The sequence below is a fragment of the Schistocerca nitens genome, chromosome 2 (genome assembly GCF_023898315.1).
Source record: "Schistocerca nitens isolate TAMUIC-IGC-003100 chromosome 2, iqSchNite1.1, whole genome shotgun sequence".
NCBI lineage: Eukaryota > Metazoa > Arthropoda > Insecta > Orthoptera > Acrididae > Schistocerca > Schistocerca nitens.
This window is the reverse complement of record NC_064615.1, coordinates 539,609,454-539,622,741: the sequence shown is the minus strand read 5'-3', so window position 1 is coordinate 539,622,741 and position 13,288 is coordinate 539,609,454.

Genomic DNA, 13,288 nt, shown 5'->3' with positions numbered 1-13,288 from the left:
GCCACTCCGCGAGCTCAAATGAATAATTTATTTTCCTACGAAGCAGTAACGTAGCCGATCACCAAAATAACGTATAGGCATACGCAATGACGGTATTATTACAAAGGGCAAAACGAGCCGTTCCTCTAATTTAAGCGTATACTGGTAAAGCAAGCGCCAGTGGTTTCCCGTGCTTGAGTTGAGTTTATGCTGAGTTATTTGATGTGTAAGGAAAAAATGTGTAGCTATGGGATGAGAATAGAGTAACTAGATCACACCTGATACGAATCGGATGCAATTTTTGTTTGCTAGAAATTAAGTGGCACCTTCACACAATTTTATATGTTTAGTAGTCTTCCGTAGCTAATTGTGGTCACAAACGTTGTAGATAAATTGATAATAAGTATCACGTCAACCTATGATGCCATGCTAGAGCTGTAAGCAATAATCAACAGAAAAAGTGTTATTTTATTTGAAAAAATTCTCTTATTGTCATTGACTCCCTGATTCAGGTGTGTGGACTGTTAAACAGATTGGCGGCCGCTATATAATTATTAACGAGTAAACTTGTATTTGGGAACTTTTGGCATGAGGCTATTAAGAAGCAGACGTATAAATGAATTGTAATTTAAAGAAAGAAAAAGTAAATATTAAAATAATAGGGTGGAATTCTTCAGAAATACAGTCTGCAGGTGCTCCAGTTCCGTTTGCAAACTATCGGTGTCAGAGATGACCTGGGTTCGGTGATTCACTGTCTTCAAAACACCCATCGTTTGTGTCGGATGGTGACAACTAGCGGCTTGCAACTAAAGGTCTGTGTGACTCGGCTTTCTATACACCGAATGACAAAATGTGCCATCGCGCTTAAGTCGCACCAATATGTCTAAGAACGGTAGGCAACTCTCCTTATCCAACTCCACAGTAAATTTTTATGTTTTGGTGTATGGAGTTCAGATGTTTTAGGAGCTCTCGCAGACGATCCAAACCATGAGACCAAACTACAAAAAGTATCTTCAACGTATCGCCAAAATACTGTTGGTTTAAAACTGGCTGAGGCGAGTGCTTGCTCCTCAAAATCTTCCATAAAAGATTGCCACCAGCGTAGGCAAAGGACACCCAATGGTGACGCCGTCTGATTGCTCATGAAACTCGTTGATAAATAAAAAATATGTGGAGGAGAGGGTGCTCTAACAGCGCTGTAATGTCAGCACCAAAACCTATTGCCAATGAGGTGTAGTGAGTCCACAAGAGATATATTTGTAAAAAGTGAAACTACGTCAAAACTGCATGGAATCCAGTCGTCGAAAAACTTCGTGTCCTCCGCAGCCGGCGTAGTTCTGTGATGGAACTGCGGGAAGACAATCGAACTGATATCGATGCGGCGAGTTTTCACCACGGAGGGTGCGCGGCGCAGCAGAAACGAACGCGTTTAAGTAGCGCATGCGCAACGCCAAATGAATCTACCACGCAGGCAGTACGCTCACCGATACTACATGGGACGTGTGAGTGTCTGACTAGCAGTCATTCCGCGCCAGGCGAAGTTGTTATCGCCTGTACGGATTTATGTCGATCGTAGGTCGGTGGTCATAATATTCTGGCTGATCGGTGTATATGGAAAGTAGTAAATTGACAGTGAAACCACGGGTAGGTGCCAAAGTGCTGGACGTTCATGCCTTATCATGGAACGTTTTGTAAACCAGGATAACTATCTTTGGTATATTTGACGAGCAGAGTAAAATGCTGGTACAGGTGCAAGTGTTTCGAAGACCACTGTTCAGTGCACATCGCCCAACATGCGATTCCGTGGCAGACCTGTCTTACGTGTTCCCGTGTTGACCCAATGACATTTACGGTTGCAGTGGACACAGGATCATCATAATTAGACCGCCGATCAATTTAAACATGCCACCTGGTCGGATGAATCAGTTTTCCCGTTATGCAAGGTCGATGGTCGTCTCCAGGTATGCCGTCATCCAAGCAAATGGCTGCCGAAACCTATACTTTGTCGCAGACACAGGCCAGGGGGGGGGGGGGGGGCAGTATCATGCTATGGAAGACGTTCCCATATGCTTTCCCTGGACCTGTGGTTGTAGTAAGATGTACCGTGGCCCTTCTACACTCCGAGAACGCTATTGCAGAGCATCTGCATTACTTCACGCTTGATGTCATCATAGGCTGTGTCGCTAGGCTAGTACCGTTCTGTAGTTGTGTGGCGAGTATGACTGAGGAATCACGGTAATGTCTTGGCCTCCAAATCAGTCTGATGATTCTGAAATCGAACAAATCCTTACCGGTGTCATATTGGTACCCACAAACAACCGGCACGTAATCTTCGGGAATTGCGTGTCTTGTGTGTAGACATTTGTTGTCACATACTTCCGGAAAGCAACGAAGGACGAGTCGAATATGTGCCACACAGATTCGCTTCTCTGTTGTGCTCCAAAAGTGGACCGATACATTATTAGGCAGGTGGTAATATTGCCTTAGTCACACAGCTGCATTATAGTAATACAGGGAGTTACAAAAAGGTACGGCCAAACTTTCAGGAAACGTTCCTCACACACAAATAAAGAAAAGATGTTATGTGGACATGTATCCGGAAACGCTTAATTTCCATGTTAGAGCTCATTTTAGTTTCGCCAGTATGTACTGTACTTCCTCGATTCACCGCCAGTTGGCCCAATTGAAGGTGGGTAACGTTGACTTCGGTGCTTGTGTTGACGTGCGACTCATTGCTCTACAGTACTATCATCAAGCACATCAGTACGTAGCATCAACAGGTTAGTGTTCATCACGAACGTGCTTTTCCAGTCAGTGCAATGTTTACAAATGCGGAGTTGGCAGATGCCCATTTGATATGGATTAGCACGGGGCAATAGCCGTGGCGCGGTACGTTTGTATCGAGACAGATTTCCAGAACGAGGGTGTCCCGACAGGAAGACGTTCGAAGCAATTGATAGGCGTCTTAGGGAGCAAGCAACATTACAGCCTATGAATCGTGACTGGGGAAGACCTAGAACGACGAGGACACCTGCAATGGACGATGCAATTCTTCGTGCAGTTGACGATAAACCTAATGTCAGCGTCAGAGAAGTTGCTGCTGTACAAGGTAACGTTGACCACGTCACTGTATGGAGAGTGCTACGGGAGAACCAGTTGTTTCCGTATCATGTACAGCGTGTGCAGGCAATCAGCAGCTGATTGGCCTCCACGGGTACACTTCTGCGAATGGTTCATCCAACAATGTGTCAATCCTCATTTCAGTGCAAATGTTTTCTTTAGGGGTGAGGCTTCATTCCAGCGTGATCAAATTGTAAATTTTCACAATCAACATGTTTGGGCTGACGAGAATCCGCACGCAATTGTGCAATCACGTCATCAACACAGATTTTCTGTGAACGTTTGGGCAGGCATTGTTGGTGATGTCATGATTGGGCCCCATGTTGTTCCACCTGCGCTTAATGGAGCACGTTATCATGATTTCATACGGGATACTCTACCTGTGCTGCTAGAACATGTGCCTTTACAAGTACGACACAACATGTGGTTCATGCACTATGGAGCTCCTGCACATTTCAGTCGAAGTGTTCTTACGCTTCTCAACAACAGATTCGGTGACCGATGGATTGGTAGAGGCGGACCAATTCCATGGCCTCCACGCTCTCCTGACCTCAACCCTCTTGACTTTCATTTATGGGGGCATTTGAAAGCTCTTGTCTACGCAACCCCGGACGGCTGTGATACAATACGCCATTCTCCAGAGCTGCATCAGCGCATCAGGGATTCCATGCGACCGAGGGTGGATACATGTATCCTCGCTAACGGAGGACATTTTGAACATTTCCTGCAACAAAGTGTTTGAAGTCACGCTGGTTTGTTCTGTTGCTGTGTGTTTCCCTCACATGATTCATGTGATTTGAAGAGAAGTAATAAAATGAGCTCTAACATGGAAAGTAAGCGTTTCCGGACACATGTCCACATAACATATTTTCTTTCTTTGTGTGTGAGGAATGTTTCCTGAAAGTTTGGCCGTACCTTTTTGTAACACCCTGTATAATGCACGTAAATAGTCATAATAAACCTATGCTAGCTGACTTCGTATTCGGCATTCAGTCACTTGCATAGGTCTCCAAATGGTCAGCTATCATTGTATATGTGTCCAGAGTGAGTCTAAATGGAAATCACGTGGACCAGAAAAATCGAGATGTGACAAAGGCGATGCCAGCTCACATTTACTGCAAAATTTTTAAGAAAATGACCAACATGCTCGAAAGAAATCCCTTAAAAATTCCCGTTCGATCTGCTCTTGATAATTTCCTTTGATGTAGTGTATTTAACGAATAGAATTAACAGAATGGAAAGAGAAGCTTGTAAAAGTATTGTGAGCTTCGGTTTGAATTTGTTTAGTCCAAAGTACTGCGAAACGGTGTAAAAAGACGAGTTACTTACGAATGTTAGTCCAAGAACTCACATTCTTACACAATCCAACAAATGTATTACTTCCTACATCTTGCATAAAGATCGCGATTGTAAAATTATAGAAGAAATGGGCTCACACAGAGGTATCAAATCTCTTTTCCTCTTCTATCATCCACAAATCGGATAGGAAAGGAGGAAAAATTTATGGAACAGAAGGTACTCTCATCGCAATGTGACTTGTGGAACACCCATTGGTATAAATGTGAAGCTCAAACATAATTTGTCTCTACCATAATGAGTTTTTAACGTCCAAAAGTTGAAATATCCCCTTAGAAAAATATATAAATGACAGTGCTGGAAAACCTCTACGTTATTTGACTTTCAATCAGCTGAGCAAAACTGAACGTACTCAGACATTTCTCTCTACTTATTCTGATCAACACTAAACCGACACACAATATTTTTTTTAGCGCAACGCAATCTGACCTCCTATAATCCCTACACAAGAATGGCCCTGACTAACAATAACGTATACCTTTTATGAGTCACTTACCTCACAAAAATCTTCGCTACTCGAACTACTGCAATACAGCGAGCGCCAATACTGCCAGCTAATTAAAAGACTCTAACTTCTGAAGGCACTAACTACTGATAGACATTGTTAGCAAATGAAAGATTTTGATAGAGAACAAACAATGTATTTCCCTTAATAATCTTCAAAAGTTGTAAGACGTCGTGGTCTCCTGACCTTCATTGCTTACATATTCTGCCCTCACAATCATATTCCGCACATCAAGACGCTTCATTCGAACCCAAACTCAATAAGATAAAGTCAATGTTGCATGAATTCATGTAAACGATGTGCAAATAACTAGTAAATCGCAAGTGCGCACCGAGATTGAAATACTCGAGGCTGGCGTACTCACACACATTCAAGACACGACAGTCACAAAAGCTTTTAGTTCTGGACAGGCAAACCGCATGCCAGGAGGCCGGTCCCTTCAGAGGACGAGTCTACCCATCTACGTCGGCTGGCGGCCCCCTGTAGAGCAGAAAGCGTTTGCCCGAGTGAAAGGGAGAATGACCCCATGTTCAGCTTAAAAGCAAATTCCGCTACATTGTGTGGGGGCGCCCAGCCTACGCATTCTTTACATAGCACGCAGGTTCAGAGGTTTTCACAGGGAGACAGCAAACGCCAAACGGCGATGCTACAGATTTCCAGATTGGTCGCCATAAACGAAACGTCATTCTCCCGTTTTAGAAGAGCAATGTTGATTGGCAGATAATATTCCTGACGCCTTGAGCTGAAGGAGTAATGGAAGAGACAGAAAGATATACCCCTTCACGTCTGGCATGGAGAGGGGCCGTTCTGTTGTCGCTCTTGGAGCGAAAACATGTAACGAGAGCGTGTGCACTCATAGATATACTCAAAGAGCGAGGAACAAGTCTCTCCTCAGTACTTCACTGGGAGAGCACCTCTGTCGAGACTCTATACTGAGTCATTGTGATTAAGCATTGTTCACTGTGTTGGCCACCACACTTATTGTGTGGTGTGAACAGACAGAGTTATAGTTAAACACCTGCGAGCGAATTTCGAGCGGCATCGTGGTGGACTGGTTATCTGACCAGTGTACCACGCCAGTAGTTAGACTAGGGGCGAATAGGGGTCCTTGACTTCGTCAAGGCGTAGGAAGAGTTTGATTGGCGAAGGTCAATCCAGATAGAACGAGAGTTATCTTATTTCTCAGCAGCTAGCGGCGCAGACAGAAGTCATCGCAGCTTGTGGTATTGTGCGCTACAGTTCTAGCTAGCCCTATACTTCCTCCACACAGTACACTTCACTGCATTTGACACGAAACAGCCTCGACTGTACCTAGCAACATTCTAACGGATAATTATTCAAGGTGAGTAAGCGTGGCTCTCAGCCATTCTGTCAAGTCAATAACAATCTTAAACTTTGTATAGAAATTTCTTTAGCGAATCCTATCCTTAAGAGGGAACTTCACATTCCGAAAAGAACCCGGAAGTAACTTGTTCAGTTCACAACTAAAAGTGCCATTGTGATTTCTCAGAATTTTTGCAAAAAATAAAAAAAAAAAATATAATAATTTTCGTTAGTTTCATATTTTTCTTACTCTAACTAGCACTACTCCAGTACCCAAGTATGCCACTAGTTATGTAAGAAACTTTGTGAATTTTTGTGTCATTTCCTTTCAGCGGACGACTAAAATGGTTCAAATGGCTCTGAGCACAATGGGACTTAACATCTGAGGTCATCAGTCCCCTAGAACTTAGAAGTACTTAAACCTGAGGTCATAGTCCCCTAGTGTTAGAACTACTTATACCTAACTAACCTAAGGACATCACACACATCCATGCCCCAGGTAGGATTCGAACCTGCGACCGTAGCAGTCGCGCGGTTCTGGACTGAAGCGCCTAGAACCGCTTGGCCACCGCGGCCGTCCCAGCGGATGACTCCAGAAGATATTTGTTGCTGAAAGTTTTTCAGGCATTTCTCTTTAGAACGTTAGGAGAGTCTGTCTGACTTATGTAGTAGTGTGGGGGTGCAAATTGCATCTTGCAGGAGCCACAGCGTAAAGGGTACATCTCAGATTAATCCGTTGCGCAGAATGACAGAATAGCACCCACACGCTCACACAGTCATTATATATATATATATATATATATATATATATATATATATATATATATATATATATATATATATCAGTTCATGACATCCAGTCTTACAAATTTCCTTCAAGAGCGAATAAGGTTCTTAAATGAGCACAAGAATAGTATCTCAACCGTTCGCTCTCAAAACTTTGCCAACTCTCTCCCGACATCCACCACGGCTGGCGGCTCACCTCCCAACTGCGCAACGCTAAGCGCTGTTCACATCCAACTGCCCAACACTATAATGGCGAATATTCCAACAATGCCAACCAGCCACAGATTGCACCCAGCACAGTCAGTGATTTTCATACAGAGCGCTACGTGACGTTACCAACATAAAAGCCTAAACAGCCTACTTACAAAATGTATTCCATATTAACAGCAGTTGCCCCTACAATATCAATTCTACTTTCATCCATATTATGTATGCGGTATTTCGGCCTAGGTTAAAAGAGACAAGTAAGACTGTCGCCTCCCTTGATTTAAGTCGCTATTAAATGCTGTAACTTTAAGAAAAATTTAAGAGCACGCAGACGAAGTAACAAATCGCGATTTATTACGTTGATATATGAAGTCTCTGAAGAGCCGTATTACATGGGCGACATGGTGACGATCGCCAAAGTAACACTGATTACATAGAACCCAGAAGGCATTACAATTATTTCGATGTAAAAGGAATATCTATTACTTTCTAGCATGAACAAGAAGCATGTTCTTATTCACCGCACTTGGAAGTGACTAACGAATACCACGTCCTTCATAGAAATCAGAGAACTTACAAGAAATGCATGTTAAACGAAATTTAGCAGTGGATTCAATTTTTACTATAAGTGCTAAGACATTAAACGAAATTTTAGGTTTGGTTTTCAGTAACGCATTACAAAAAAAATCTGCATTGGTGAGTATCTTGTAACTGTCAACTCCCTTAACGTACATTAATCTACCGATAAAGCTGCTAAACCGCTGAGGAATAGCCATTAGTACCTTATCCACGCATGTCGTGTAGTAAGAAATCAAAGTGTATAGTAATGCAGGATCATCACCGACTGGACGAAACAATCTCAAACAGATGTATTGCAGTTGCTAAACATTTTGGTGTTGAGAAATGAAGAGATATGGCTGAGCTGTCCACTCACATATTCTATCTGGAAGCGAACGGTTGTGATACTATTCTTGTGCTCATTTAAGAACCTTATTCGCTCTTGAAGTGAAGGAGTTCTTTTCCCGCCCCTACGATCCTTTCCCGCCCCTACCCTTCGCTGTCAAGTCTATAGTTATGAGCGACCGAGAGACGGCTCGTTTAATACCGAGCGAAACAATCTATTGAATCCCGAGCACTTTTGTAATAAGCCTTGACTCTGGTGATTGGAAATTACGCAATGCCGAGCAGCCGCCGCAGTTGCATTTCTTCGTTTCACGCTTCATTCACTGCCAATGTTGCTGAGATCGAGACCTACACCCAGTTTCAGCGAGATAGCACTGTGCAGCCGGTAATAACGCCGATGAGGTCGAAAGACAAAAAAAGAAAGTTGGCAACCTTGATATTGTTCAGTGGAGTAAACAATAACGTCTCCTGGAAACCCAGTTCCGTCGGCCGCCCCGCCTCGGCTAATGTCAGCTTTTTGGCATCCGGACACCAGCTGAGAGTGGAAACCGTTCGTGTAGCGGCGAGAGGGAGGAGGGCGGTACGGGGAATAATAATTACGAAACATTCAATTCGGTTTCCGGTCGACTAGCCGCGACCACCGTTTCCACAGACAATACAGAAATTAACCTCCCCCTCCTTGCTTCGTTCGCTCGCTCGCTCTCGGCGGGCAGAAAGCACACTTGTCGGCGCTCGCGGGTCGTGCATCACGCCGGCGGCGCTGCGCTGCAGCTGACCACACGGCCCGGCCTGGCGGCGCCATATCTGGGAGCCGGCGACCGGCTGCTCGCGAGTAGCTGAGGGCGATCATTGTTTCGATTGCGGCGCAGACACACACACACACACACACACACACGGGGAACACACGTGCACGAGGCGCACACGCGCCGGCCGCGCCGCGACGGAATGCGGCCACGGTGCTCGTTACGCTGTTTCACAAGCAGAGGTTCGCGACGCGGCCGGCTGCTCCACCCACACCTCGCCAGTCTGCTGCTCGGCGTGGCCGCTCCCTGATCAACGTCCTCAATACGACTTGCTTGTGCTACTTACTTCATAATTACAACAGTCCGCACCACGCTGATCATTTCTCCCAATATTGTTACTTAATTACTGCAGCCTCTTCCATTATTACGTATTTCTGACATTGTAAGTCTGGGACGATCTGCGTTGTACAGTGATCGAAGAAAACTTCACAAACGTCCATAACCAAAGAAGTATTTTATTCGGTGACTGCTCTGGACAGAGCTATGCTGTCGTCTTCGGAGCTGCAAGAGGATGAATAGAAGATGATAGAAAAATACCTTAAAATCTTGATATTACGGCTTTATAAAAGGTCTCGTTACGAGGGCTATTCGAAAAGTAAGGAACGATCAATCGCGAAATGGAAACCATAGCGAAAATTCCGATTAAGCTTTGCGCAGATGAATTGGGCAGTGTCTCTAGTATGCCTGTCGATAGCGCACAGTGAGCACATAAAGGTGCCTAGAAAATAATGCCTCTCATCACGTATGAGTGCCTGTGAGACACTTCGCCCGATTTTAAGCAACCCCGCTTAACGAACCTGCCATGCGTTTCCTCCCTCATGACAGTTATCTGCTGCTACGGTCGCAGGTTCGAATACTGTCTCGGGCATGGCTTTGTGTGATTTCCTTAGGTTAGTTCGGTTTAAGTAGTTCTAAGTCTAGAGGACTGATGCCCTCAGATGTTAAGTCCCATAGTGCTTAGAACCATTTGAACCATTTTTGACAGTTATCAGCCGCACTCTGCAGGGGCTATGAGGACGCTTCTGCAGATTGTTCGCTGGCAAGTATGTGATCACCCACCACACAGCTCGGAACTGGCTCCCCTCTAAGTGTCATCACAGTTCACATGAACCACTGGCTATGAACACTACGTTTTGGCACAGTCAACAAGATGCAGATCAGAGTAAAAAAATTGGAGGAACGTAGAGGCGGCTGCCTTCTATGAAGAGGTTACTGGAAACTTGGTACAATTTCTTAATCAAAACGAAGACTAATTAGAAAAGTAGCTGGAATGTGTAGCTGACTATTGCGAATAAAACATTTATGATTTTCACTCTGCTTCCCATTTTGTGACCTATGGAATTACAGCATATCTTACTCTTTAAGATTTTCCTTCAACATATTGTCTATCACTATTACAAATCGCTTCACACTACAGGGTACTTATCAGTAGAGACACACTATTCCATATAATTGGTAGTACATAATTAAAGACCATTTTATTTGCATTATAATACAGTCCACATCAGAGAAATATAAAAATTTTAAATATAATCAATCCATGTATCTTTGATAATTTCGTAGTATAAAATATGTATGATATACGTTAGGTACCTAGACGTCGGACGACATCTGCGATGTACGAGTAGATGATCATTGTAATTTCATGGTTAAAATTATTTAAGACTATTATTTTTTACGATGATCTGTTTATAATATTGTGTGTGAAGCACTGTTTGTAAAATACAAATATTCGTAACGTGACTATGGACATTCAGATGAACATTATAAACATGACATAGAGCACTGCAGAATACCGACATCAGGCCTGGAAAACTTCTTTTTAAATTGTTGCCGGCCGCGGTGGTCTCGCGGTTCTAGACGCGCAGTCCGGAACCGTGCGACTGCTACGGTCGCAGGTTCGAATCCTGCCTCGGGCATGGATGTGTGTGATGTCCTTAGGTTAGTTAGGTTTAAGTAGTTCTAAGTTCTAGGGGACTAATGACCACAGCAGTTGAGTCCCATAGTGCTCAGAGCCATTTTTTAAATTGTTGTCCAAAATTGGCATACTGCTAGCCCGATTCTTGTTTCCTAACCTATGTCATACGTATTTCTTACTACAAAATCATCACTTCTGTTTATCCGTTTGCAGATCCGATGCTGACAGCATTTCTCTGTCGATACGAATCATCCCATAAAATGCTCCTAAACGATTATGCTTGTGAATTTTCCTTCAGTTACCTTGTTATTTCATTCCCTCGTTCCGATATGCGAGAAAGCGCTGGGAGCAGTGCAACTCCTCACTTACTCCGAAAACGTTTGAAACGCAAACATGCAAATTTATTTAAAAATATTAGATAATAAAACACACTGCTGGACAAGAAAAGCGGAACACACGCGGAAGATGTGATACAACTTCAAAGTAACTACTTACAAGAAGACACTTTCTGCGGGTGTGTAAATGATTTGCCGGCCGGAGTGGCCGAGCGGCTCTGGGCGCTACAGCCCGGTACCGCGCGACTGCTACGGTCGCAGGTTCGAATCCTGCCTCGGGCATGCATGTGTGTGATGTCCTTAGGTTAGTTAGGGTTAAGTAGTTCGAAGTTCTAGGGGACTGATGACCTCAGAAGTTAAGTCCCATAGTGCTCAGAGGCATTTGAACCATTTTTTGTAAATGATTTGAGCTGCGGTTCTCTGTGACAGGTAGGACAGTCACCAGACTGCATTGGTGTTGTTCGTATTCAGCATTGTTATCAGGCCTGGTAGGGTAGATAAGGAAGGCGAACAGCGTCATATTTTTAGTGCTCACTTTGAAGGATACGGAGATCCCGAATAGCTAGCTGGTTTCGATCACACCTAGCACATGGGGTACAAAGAGTAGAGATAACACATACTTGAAACAGATCCAAACATTTAGTAGAACACTTATCAGAACCAAAATACATTAATATAGCGGTTCCGCAAGGTAGCATATTAGGACTAATACTGTTCCTGATATACATCAATGACTTTCCGAGTAGTGTTACTCATGACGAGAAAAGTATCTTCGCTGATGACAGCAACATTATAGTCACTGAGAAAACAAGAGAACTCCTTGCAGAGAAAGCAAATGAAACTCTCAAGGAAGTTAACGACTGGTCAGTAAGCAATAAAGTGACATTGAACACAAAGAAAACTAATGACTTGAATTTCATTCTGAAGAGGGAAAATGACAATGTTAAATTAAATGTAGATGTCATCTCTATAGACTGCGTAACGAATGCAAAATTTCTATGAATGAATATAAATTCTCAATTGTATTATGTGTGAACACACAAAGATACTTGTTAACAGAATGTCATCAGTATGTTCTGCCCTTAGAATCCTATCATCAGTGTGTAACATGCAGTGTCTTTTAGTTACATACTATTCATATGTACACTCAATTCTTAGGTATGCCATTCTTTTTTCGGGAAAAACGCACAAAATATAAACACAATTTTCTAACTCCAGAAAAAAGCCATAAGGATAATAACCGAAAACATTAGTCGAGCTCATCGTAAAGATCTGTTCAAAACGCTCGGGATTTTAACTCCTCTGTGTGAATACATTTAACAGTCAGTTGTACACATCAAAAATAACATTAGTAATTATTGCACAAACAGCTCTGTCCATGACCATGGAACAAGAGCTACACTCAACTTACATTTACCAAGAAAAATAAACATAAAACTCAAAATTGCATTTTCTATCAACGAATAAAACAGTACAATAAATTACCAAAAGAGATTAAAGAAATTGCAAAAATGCACTTATTTAAAAGGCAACTAAAAAGTGCCTGTTATGCAATACATTTTATACATTGAAGGATTACTTAGACGAAACAGAGTAGGGGTTTGGTAAAAATATGTTATACAAAAAATAATAATAATGATTATAAAACATCCAATATTCCACATAACACCTTGACATTATGTTTTTGTCCTTCATTTTTCCTTTTCTTGAAAAAATTACCCACAATCTATGCATAGCGCAACACTGACACCTCTTCCTCTTTCTGAGCTCAACATCTCACTCATTATAGAGGGATGCTGACTCAGTTTTTCAAGATAGCAAATGGGAAGTTGCGGTACAGAAAATGGCCTAGATATCACCGGTGTCTGTGTGTGCTTATGTATGTAGTGAGTGAAGTGTTACCAAACAGTGTATGCATAGTGTGTGCCGTGACTGATAGTGAGATACGAGTGAACAGTGTGGCATTAGATTATTTAATAAGTTATTTGTAAATGAAGTATTGTTTACCAGGAATAAATCTAGTGATTGTCTCTAACTAGAAGTTTGTAAATGT